General features: G+C 46.8%; 1 pseudogene; it reads right to left on the bottom strand.

Annotated features, from left to right (window-relative positions):
* Positions 1-902: 902 nt before the first annotated feature.
* On the bottom strand, positions 903-3589 carry LOC147031912 (zinc finger MYM-type protein 1-like; annotated as a pseudogene).
* Positions 3590-11550: the final 7961 nt, after the last annotated feature.

Genomic DNA, 11550 nt, shown 5'->3' with positions numbered 1-11550 from the left:
TGTCCCATGGTAGATCGCAAATAGTTCTTTATAAGTTCCAGCTTTGAAAAGCTCCTCACACATGAAGCCACACACACACAGATTGTCAGAAATAATTTTCGGCTTTGGAAAAGGGTTGGGAGAGATTCTACTAAGTCCCATTCAGCTATGAATGTCAAAATGTCTAATGTTGCCCAATCTTTGGCTTCTTCCAGATCAATCTCTGCTGCTTTCAGGTGCCTTCTCAGTCTTGGTATTTCTATCAAAAGCTCACTGTCGGATACCTCATCATAGAAAGTGGTCAATTTTGGAATGGACACCTTTAACTTTTCTTCAGTGGTAGATATGTAACTCTTCGCTTAAACAGCTTCAAACATGGCTGCTTCTTCCTTGATGGCTCTTGATCTGATCTGGAGTTGAGAATGAAAGCGATCAATGCACTCAAGCATAGCCCTCTTATTTTCTTCTTGCAGAGTGTGTCCAGCATCGCATGCCTGCTCCCCTGCCATCCTCTTCTTGAACTTCTCTCTACTGCAATTCCATATTCATCTGATTTTAAAAGCACCTGTTCAATTGCATGCTCCACTAGGTAACTGCTCTCCTCGTGCAGAAAAAGTCTTCGCGCCTGAAGCTTTGTCACCGCCTTGTCGAGAGTAAAGCCCTTAGTCTGCAGGTACTGCTGTGTAAGATTAACTTGCTGAAGTACATCACACCAGAAGTACAGGTAGCACAGAAAAGTGAAATCGCAGACAGCAGACAAAAGACATTGTGCTGCTCCTCTTGTGTCCAAATTTTCATGTGGATCACAAAGAGCTTCAACCGCCGCCACTAACTTCTCGAACTTTTCTCTGGCTTAACTGCATCATGATGAGCACTCCAGCATGTTGTTGATAGCCTTTTCACTGACACTCCAGTATGGTCAATTAAGACATCCCATCGATTGGTGGAAGCAGAAAAAGAAAGAAAACTTTGTCTCGAGTTCCAAAAAATGTCACACACGATGCATTCTCAGCAAAAGAGTGCTGACCGCACAAGTAAAGCGAATGGGTCCACACATCAATTAAAATAGCTTTCTTGTTATTTCCCTTCAGAATGGCTTGTCCATCTCCATGGATTCCAGCCATAGTGGCAGCATTATCGTAATCTTGAGTACGGCACATCATTATGTCCAGTCCATCACTTTCCAGTTTTTTTTAAGAATATCAGAACTGAGGTCAGCAGCTTTTTCCCCCTTTAAAAGGAAAAATCATAGAAATAGTTCTTTCACTTCAACTGTCCTATTGTCGATTTTTACATATCTGATCACTTCGGACATCTGGTCAGTATGTGATACAGTATGTCAGGTGTGCTGTCGAACATGATCCCAAAGTACCTCGCAGACTTTATGTCCATGACAAGGTTCTCCTTCACATGATTTGCCAGGGCACTTTTAAACTCATTCTGAGTTTTTGGTGCAAGATAAGAGACTGATACTTTAAGTTTACATGTGCTGCGCTTTAATCTCATTAGTTGCTCTTTCAGCACTGAATCATATTTTGAAAGATTCTCAACCATCTCAAGAAAGTTCCCTTTGTTCAATGAAGATTCATCTTCCTTGTGGCCATGGAATGCCAGATTCTGCTTGGCAAGAAACAATGTGATATCAAGCAATCTATGCAAGATGTCCCTCCACTTTTTCTTCTCCATTTCAATCAAAGCAATAGTTTCGGTGTCAATGTTTTTGTGCAGCCTCAGTCCTGCTGCCAATGTTTTCCACTTTTCAAGGCAACATAGGTGCTCTTCGGATTTCTCGTGGTTATGTACTTTCGGGCTCAGTTCCCACCACTTCTGAAACCCAGTCACAAATTTGGATGTATCTGTAGCACTAACGGCAAACAGTCGGCAGCAAAAACAGTATAAATTCTTGCCGACGAGTGAGTAAACCATCCATGATCGCAGAATTTTCTCGCCATTTGGCATCACCTTGTAAAACCACTTTTGAAAGCTGGCGCACATCTCCCTTTGCTTTTGCATCTTGCCTTGCCGCAACACTGAAAGGCCCATCTTTGTTCTGGAAAGAAGCACTTCCCCTTTTGATGATTTCAACCCAAAAATGATCTGGAACTGGTATCTCCCAGAAAGAAACATCACAAAATTTGCAAATCTTTCTCCTTAATGTCACTCATCTCATTTACAGTATCATTGCTGGAGTCACTTTCAGCGCTCTCTTCTGCTTCAAATTCTGCCATTTCCACTCCTTGCTCTTCTGCAGATGCATGCTCGCATCAGAAGAATCAGCTTTATCAATTGGAGACTGACGAGCAGTGTCTTTTGATGAACCCTGGCCATCATCCTGTCTTTTGACATTGAAGCATGGATCCAGCAAGTGTTTTGAATGATTTAATTCATGCCTCTTTTGCTTTCCTTTGCTGGCATCCACTTGGCCTCTTTGATATTGATTTATGCACTCCATGTGGCATGATAGAATATCCCTGCACAATAAATAAAAAAAAGACAAATTAGCAATATTTGAAAATATATATATATAGTTGTAAAAATATAGAATATGTGATAAATATAGTTGTAAATTGCTGAAATGTAATATTTCTTAGATTATATGAATGCTAACAACAAAATTGTTTTGTGAAATCTTTCTCATTGAATTGCAACATTATTAGTTACAACATTATTAGTAACTGAGCAGAAGCCTTTTTTGATTTTTCTCCTCCTTTTCCTTTAATCACTACTTTATTCTCAAAAAAGTTATTGATATCGGTTCACAAATACTAATTATCACAATATTGTAGCTAAATCAGCCAGAAAATTGGACAAAAGCAGCGACGATAAAAAATACCAGCGGCAACGAAAACAACAGCGCGTGAAGACAAAACCATTTGATTTGAAGCGTCATTGTAATTGGGTAATAATGACAGCTCTGACCGGAGCGCATTAGAAGGTTCAAAAAGTAAATTCGCATAGAGTTTTATCTTTGTAGGTATATTGATACATGTAAGCTGGGCTTATGAAAAAATGTTTTTGTTATAACTAACTGCAGGGATATTTTTATTAAAAATAATACATTTCTGCTGAAACACTGCACAAAAACTTTATAGACTTATTTTGGTGTCACCCCCTCTGATAGTGTTACCCGATGCGGTCCACCCCCCCCCCCCCGTACCCCTCTAGTGACGCCAGTGCAAGGGGCAAAGTTCTACCTTCACACAGACTATTAAAATAACTCATCCTCAAGTCACCTCCATGTCCATGTGTGCTCTCCCCTTGGGGAAGGTTTGCAAAATCGTCACGATATGCATTTTTACAATGCTTAAAATTGCCAATTTGTCATTCAAGTTTTTCCACAAATTCTCAATGGGATTAAAGTCTGTGCTTTGGCTGGGTCACTCAAGGACTTTCACATTCTTGTTCTGAAGCCATTCCAGTGTTGCTTTGGCTGTATGCTTGGGAGTTATTGTCCTGTTGGAACGAAACCTCTCAGAGAGGGGTCACTCACTGTCTCGCCAGCGAAACCCCCTCAAAGAGGGGTCACCGACTCGTTCCGCATATATTGCGCTCGGTATTTGACCATGCCCAACAGGTGCTGAAGTGCTAGCTTGTCTTCTGGTGTCGGCATGTCGGCAATTGCTCGGATCTTGGACTTGTCTGGTGTCAGTCCCTCTGGAGTGATGATGTTGCCCATGTACGGCACTTTGGCACTCGGAACTGTGCCTTGGTCCTGTCGAACTTCACCTGTTGTTGGCGAGCTCTCTGCATAATGTTGTGCAATATTTGGTCATGTTCTTCCACGGTTTCAGCAGAAATGATCATGTCGTCGGTGATAACCTGCACACCTGGAATGGCGCTGAAGGCCTCCTGGTTTCTCTTGTGCATGATTTCACTCGCTGACAGTATGCCAAAAGGCATGCGGCAGAATCTCATCCTTCCTCAGTGTATTAAATGTGCACAGGTAGGAGGACTTCTCTGTCAGCTTCACATGCCAGTACCCATCCGCCGTGTCAATCACTGTGAACACCTCCTTGTTGTTCAGTTATCTCTGCACATCACTTGGTTTAGGCATTGTGTATCTCTCTCGCTTGATTGCACGGTAAAACGGCTTTGGGTCTCGGTCGATTCTCATGCGGCCATCTTTTTTTTTCATTGATTACGAGGTTACTACCCCATTCGGTGGGCTTGTCGACCTTGGCCACTATTCCACGTTTCTCCAGGTGCTCCAGAGTGTCTTTCAACTTCTTATACTTTGCATAGGGAACACGTCTGGCTGGCTGAGCAGTCGGTGTGACATCTGGATTCAACTCAATTTCATTCTCCTGCTTGCACTGACCAGTGCTTGTGAATGCATCTGTGTACTGGTCGAGCAACCTCTCCTTGGTCAGTGGAGCACGTAGTGAATCCATATGCTTGATAAGGCCCAGCTTCTCACATGTGTTTTGCCCTAGTATGGGAACAGTGGTTTTCTCAGTGACATAGAATTTGATTCTCCAGTCCTGCCCTTTGTGCTTGCAGGGAATCGCTGTTATACTCAATGGCTGAATCTTGCCATCACCAAAAGCAGTGAGAATTATGTTGGTGGGTGTTATGGTGTGCTCAGGCATTGCAATAGTCAAGGTAGCAAGTGAGATTGCGTTTGCCTGGGCACCTGCATCGAGCTTGGTGTTCACCACACTCTGGCCAACTGTAAGCTGTTCTTGCCACCTGCCCGCAGGCCGGGTAACATCATCATCCAGGTTACTGATGAGCCTCTCTTTATCCCCTGCATAGACTTGCTTGGCACCCTTCATGCCATTGAGCAGCTGCCTGCTTGATTCGGCGGCATGGCATATGTCCAAAGCTTTCTACAGTGTGGCCTCACCTTCCCAAATAAGTCTCTCCTTGGATCTCTCGTCTCGCACACCAAATACAATCTTATCTCGAATCATGAGTTCTTCTTGAGGTCTGAACTCACACATGGCTGCTTGCGTTCTGAGTTCAATGAGCCATTTAGGCCATGAGCCAGGCATGGTAAATTTTGACCACCTGAACCATCCGAGGAGAATAATGCTCATCGTAATTTTTGGCAGGATATGCATCTCTACAGTCAGAAACTATGTGATTGCATTGCATTGGTAGTCTTTTATGTGTTATTAGCCGTTTAGTCACCCCATTTTGTAAAAGGAAGGAACCGTAATTGTAAAAGGAAGTGTTCACCACCAAAATGTGTGCGTTTGTCAAACAGACTGAAATGCACTGATATGTGCAGACTGCCAGACTGTGAGAACCAGGCATCCATCTTTGAGTCAGACGATGGGAAAAGTTTAGATGAGGATATTGAAGAACTGGATAATGATTATGATTTTTAAGTTCATCTTGAACATTTTATATCACTTACAATCAGTTAAGTGCATATGATCAGAAATGTCTTAGAAACTAGAAAGGACCTGTCTTTGGTTCATAAGACAATACGTTTATCAGCAACACATCGGGGCCTAGGTAATGGCCTTGTTGGTGTGGACAACCACATTTGTGTTTCTATTCTGTAATTTTATGCCCCACAACAGAAGATTTTGTTTCATTTTCACCTTTGACTCATTCATCAGATTGCACATGATTAACCATCTTGCTACTGTCTTATTGGTTTATATTGTGTAATATGGGTGTTTGCTACCTTCATACGTGCATTCTTGAGTATCGAACTCACTGAAATTCTGTATTTTTTATTTTTTTTTGAGAAATTACAGGGAAAAAACATTAATCTTGTTCGTGAACATGTTATCATTTACCTTTGTTTGATTCTTGGAAAGTATCCTTCAATAACAACAGGGAAAATATCATGACATTGACCAAACTACATAAATTTGTCCAAATTAGGTATTTTTTTTCATTTGGGGTTTGGGTAACATTGTCTGCTGTACTGATCTTAATATCTTAATTAAATCAGCTTTTGTGCAAAACATACAAAAAAGAAATTTAGATTTTTGGATTTCTTAATATTGTTCACGATTCAGCGGTGTCGGGATTCGCACCCGACTCTTGACAGCCAAGTGTTAAATATTCGGCGTCACTTAACAGCACCGCCGTCTCCGGGGTTATAATGCCGGCTGGCTCGGCACAGGACTCTGGTTACGTGCCTCAGATCACGATACCAAAATACACCTGTGCCTTGCAAGCTGGGGGAATAAACCCCGCCTACAGACTGGATTTGTCAGAGACCGAGCAGAGTCTGCCAGTCCGTAGCCCATTTGGGTTTCATATCCAAATTGAGCGGATCGTTCCTCGGCGCGACACGAATAAATTCAAGGCGGCAAATCTCGTATAACTCAGGCAGATTTATTGGGGACACATCGGGGAACACAACACAAGCAAAGCATTCACGACAATGTTATAATTAATCTATAACCCGTTCTTAACTAGGGAGCTACGGGTTTCGAAGGGAACCCAAGCGAGATAAACCTTAGACAACATGCAGGCAAGACACGGACAGCATGCAGACAAGACACAGAGTACTTGGTGATGCCTCATGGACGAGAGGAAAAGTGTCAAAGGCACGAATGCGGCTCGTGACAAGCCGATGTCAACGGATTCGAGCATCCAGCTCGAGCATGCAGCGTGGCAAAATGGCGGCGTCGTCCTCCTTTTGTCGCACCGCCCACGCACGCAGCCTCAGCGTGTTCAGCCCCCGGAAGGTCCACGGTTTGCTCCAGCTGGCTTTTTACAAGGTCCAGCATACGAATCCAGACCTGGCCTGCTCACCAGATCAGGCCAAATCGGGGTGTTGGGCTCCGCAGGCGGATCGACGGGATTACAAGACGTTGTCGAGCCGTGAGGTGAGTAAGGACAGAGGCTCCGTGGGTAGACGCAGATTGAACCTGTCGATGACCTCATAAAGTCGATCGCCCACTCACACAGCAGCCAGTTCCTCTCGAAGCAGATTGCAGCCTCCCACTAGTCATTTCTATACAGAAGAATCCTCACTCGACACTCAGGCTCAGTTACTCCCTCGGCAGATCGCCGACTCGACCCTCAAGTTCAGGCCGTTCCTCTCTTACAGATCGCCGACCACATGCACCACGAGTTACTCCCTCAGCAGATCGCCGACTAACCCTCAGGTTCAGTTACTCCCTCAGCAGATCGCTGACCGACGCTAGCAATTTCTCCTCCAGCCGATGACAGACAGACCTCTTGCAGTCCCTTCCCTGCCTTTCTTTCGGCTCGCTCTTCACGAAAGCCGACCGCAAATGGACACAGCCGTCCCTTGCACAGCTGATCGCCCTACCTCTGCACTCTCAGTTCCACCTTCCCTTCCCGGCGCTCGCTTCTCTCGGCCACTCCTTCTCAGAGCGCTGGGCGGGGACTTGTTCGGAGAGGGGAAGGAAGGAGAAGAACCTCTCTGTACACCACCACCGTATGAACAATGAACAGCCTCCTGCATCTCCCGACACATGTAACGTCCAATTACTGAACAACCTGGCTAAACATGCATTTAATGGGGGATCTGGGCTAATCCTATATTTAATAACACACTAAGGGCCATTTCCGCAACAATGTATTTGCTAAACACCCATGGAATTTTATTGTTCCAGAACTTTTATTTACTTTTCACGGTAAATGATAGACAAATACTTTTCTAAAGGTGGTGTGATTTATCACACAGGAAATAGACACTGATTTATAAGTGTCACCAATGACGTACCTTTCAACCTCAGCATGTTTGACACTTTTTGTTGAGAAGCAAATGATCCTCGCAAAAGGTGAGACTAATTTCAATGTTAATGTTTGACTGATAAAAAAAATGTTATGTCAGATGTCTTACCTTGTACTGGCCATTTTGCACAAAAGCTTATTTAATGGTAGGCATATAAACAGGGTGATAGCATTGCATCGGTGCTGGCTTTTTGTGTGTTATCACATATATTCTGACTCTGGGATTGTATACCTTGCCAAAAATCACGATGAGAATTGTTCCCCCCAGATGGTACCGCCCAACCCTACTGGCTCATGGACTAATTGGTCGATCGTCTCACCCTCCTCCTGGTCACATTTTCAAAAATGATATCTCTCGTACACGGTTTTCCATGGTCTGCAGTAATCCGTGAACTTCCGCAGCACCAACACATAATCATTCCCATTGGTCACCCTCAGAAAAGGTAAACGTCTTGTGAATAGCCAGGGAATCCAGTCCTGCCAATTCAAGCAATATGGCAACCTGCATGTCAGTCTTTTTTTTATTGATTTCAGGGGCCTTGAAGTAGTTGGAGAATCGTGCAGCCCATTTGTCCCATGCATCGGCAGCATTCGATGCCTTAAAATTCATTGGTCCGGGAGGCTTTATAGACCGTGGGCCGAACTCCCATTTTGTTTAGTTTTGTGACCCACCTCGTGTATCTTCTGTATTTATATGTTGTGTGAAAATATTATAGAAATCATATCTGAAACTCATCAAGCACAAAACTTGCACATCTTTTCAAAATATGGAAAAAACACCCAAAATTGTGATAATTTTCTTGTAAACATCATCCAATCACAGCGCTTTTGACATACAGCACCACGCTCATCAACCAATCACACGCTTCGTTTCAGGCAAGCTGTAAACTCACTAGCTGACTGTCATGGCGGCATACATGTCATCTGATGCACTAGTGCTGCCGAAGATTATGAAGGCAGTTCTTCGGGGTTCTGTTTTATGCATGTCATCAACACCCACAGAAAAGTAATTCCATTTAGTGAGAAAAGCATGAGGAAATTTCAAGAATGTGCTGCTTGGTGGATTGATGTGGAAGGAAGCCCCGAACGTAAGGTCGCTGTCAAGGTGCGACAAGTACATCACAGTCAGCACAGGCTCGGTGTGGGGATTGCAGCTGCTGGAGCCGCCGATGCCACGCCCGGTGATGATCATGATGAATGTGACGGATGTGGAAGGTGTACTGTACTGAAATGGAAGATGCTTAGCAGGCAGACACGAGCGGGGGAACAGTCGAGCCGGGCTGTGTTGCACAAGCGTGAGCGTGGGCGTACTGTGCCCGCGGCTCTCCTTTATTCCGTATGCACACGCACAAGCCGCGTTCGACTCCAGCATTCCTACGACGCCTCAGGCGGCGCGCACACCTTATATCCCTTGCAGATACGATGACCACTCCCACACCATCATTCGTGTGGTGGAGTCTGCGGGCCTGCGGGGAAGGGCATGGTGGTGTGGGAGTGGTCGGAATGGTCATCGTATCTGCAAGGGATATAAGGTGTGCGCGCCGCCTGAGGCGTCGTAGGAATGCTGGAGTCGAACGCGGCTTGTGCGTGTGCATTATAATTAAATAATCAGCATTATAAGAAGCATAGACAACACAAAGAACTTCGGTATAATAATCATGCAAATAAAATGAAAACAGCGAAGTATAACAGCACATCACATATATATATATATAAGTATAACAGCACATGGAAGCGAGCTACCGGAGAAGCACAGCAGCACTACACAGCGAAAACGCCCCCAGGCAAACTTGAAACAGATAAACCTTTCGAGGCCGGACCCCCGCTGTCTGGAACCCGCGGCGCCACCGCCAGACCCAACCGACCTTGGTGAGGGCGCTGAACAGCACCCTTGGCTGGAAGCAACAAACACTCCCCAACCCCCACGCACCATAATCAGTTGAGATTCCACCGCATGGCCAAAACGGCCTTGAGCGCACCCAGAGAGCCACGCCCCAGGCGCCAGGCACGTCTGACCTCGCTGAAAGCAGAGGTGGGGGTAACGCCGACCAGCGCACGAGTCCCGGCTCCGAGTCGATCTCCGAGACCCACACGGCAGTTAGACAGTAGTAATTCCATTTAAACCACACTTCAACCATAAGCTCGTTATAAATCAATAGGAATAACATTTGAACCATTGCAAATTCATTTTTTCCGTACAGCGCGTTCTCTTGATAAAATCCCAGCACCTGACAAAGCAACCACCCGTGGCCTGGGGCAACTGGAGGCCAATAAACCCTCTTTATTCGCCCCCACCTCTCTCAAAGCCCCCACATCACATTGATCATAATACAAATTCCATTGACTGATCTCCGCCAAATCCACTTTCACACGAGAACTGCTGGCATTTATTTCAACAACGTTAAACTGCATCACTAGAGCAAGGAAAAACACATATGCCATGAACAACAACCCACAACCCACATCACGAGTCCGCCTCTTGGCCGTCGACTCGATGTTGTGACTCGCGACTTCCTTTAACGCCACGGGCTCACCGCAACCTGTTGAAGCTGCTCGAACAACACCGCACCTCGCATCATGCACGCAGCCGACGCGCGAGAGCCCATCGCGAGAGCTGGCACGGCTCCTGCTGCTCCCGAACCGCACACCGCCGTCGCAGGCAGCAACGAACGGCCGCTCCCGTCGCATCGACGTGGCTCCTGCCGCCAGAACCTCGCCCTCGGTACTCGACGCAAGCATCGAAGAGAGCACCGAGACGTCGGGCGCTGCAAGCGGCGCAACCGCTTCGCCGGTGTACGTGCGCAATACGCGGGCAGCACGAGTGGACTCAATTCGACACCCGATCCGTGCCTCGATCACTTCAACCTCCCCCGCCACTGATCTTGTCATCTCCGGATCAATTGGAAGCAGGTCTTGACCCGGGACGGAAAGATCGCTTCGCACACCGCCATCTATGACTGTAACGATGGGCGATGACCCTCGGCCCACACCCCGTAGACGACCTCGAGTGCTCAGACCGCCGTCCGAGTGATTGCATTGCAACGCTCGCCCACGACCCGCGCTGCAGGCCGTGCGTGTGGCCGTGCGTGCCTGGCCCATCGCGATGACCCCCAGACCATCTGCTGTGCCCCGACCATTGAGACCTCGGACATTCTCCAGAGCTTGCGCGACGTCCCACGCCGCGTTCGAGCCGAAACGCGTGTCCTCGTTCTTTAGCCGTGGCTTTGCAGAAATCATTCCCCCGATCCGTCGTGCCTCAACAAAACGAACAGTGAGCGCGGCCGTTGCCCACTCGACGTGGCCGAAGTCGATTCCGACGAAGGCGGGCACGCGTTCGTTTGCCGTGCACCGACCCTCTGCCGTGCTCGTGCTGGCGAGACCCTTGGCTCCGTAGCCTGGAAGCGCACGGGTCATTTGCCGCCCTGCACACGCTGATCCGAAGATCCTCGTCGCCAACTGTACTGTACTGAAATGGAAGATGCTTAGCAGGCAGACACGAGCGGGGGAACAGTCGAGCCGGGCTGTGTTGCACAAGCGCGAGCGCGGGCGTACTGTGCCCGCGGCTCTCCTTTATTCCGTATGCACACGCACAAGCCGCGTTCGACTCCAGCATTCCTACGACGCCTCAGGCGGCGCGCACACCTTATATCCCTTGCAGATACGATGACCACTCCGACCACTCCCACACCACCATGCCCTTCCCCGCAGGCCCGCAGACTCCACCACAGAAGGTAGGATCTCCTCTCTCCCGTTAACTAATTTTTGACAGAATGGTCAAAATCAATACCCAGTGATAACTATACTATAGAATCTAACTGTCATGAATCCGACTGGATGTTCTGCTCTAAATTCTGCTATCACTTAGTATCAGTATCATCCTTCGTAGTTCAATCATAA

The sequence above is a fragment of the Eptatretus burgeri genome, chromosome 2 (genome assembly GCF_056783735.1).
Source record: "Eptatretus burgeri isolate ZD-2024b chromosome 2, Ebu_testis_v1, whole genome shotgun sequence".
In the NCBI taxonomy this organism is placed as follows: Eukaryota; Metazoa; Chordata; class Myxini; order Myxiniformes; family Myxinidae; genus Eptatretus; species Eptatretus burgeri.
The sequence above is the reverse complement of the archived record's forward strand: the minus strand, read 5'-3'. Positions and strand labels throughout refer to the sequence as shown.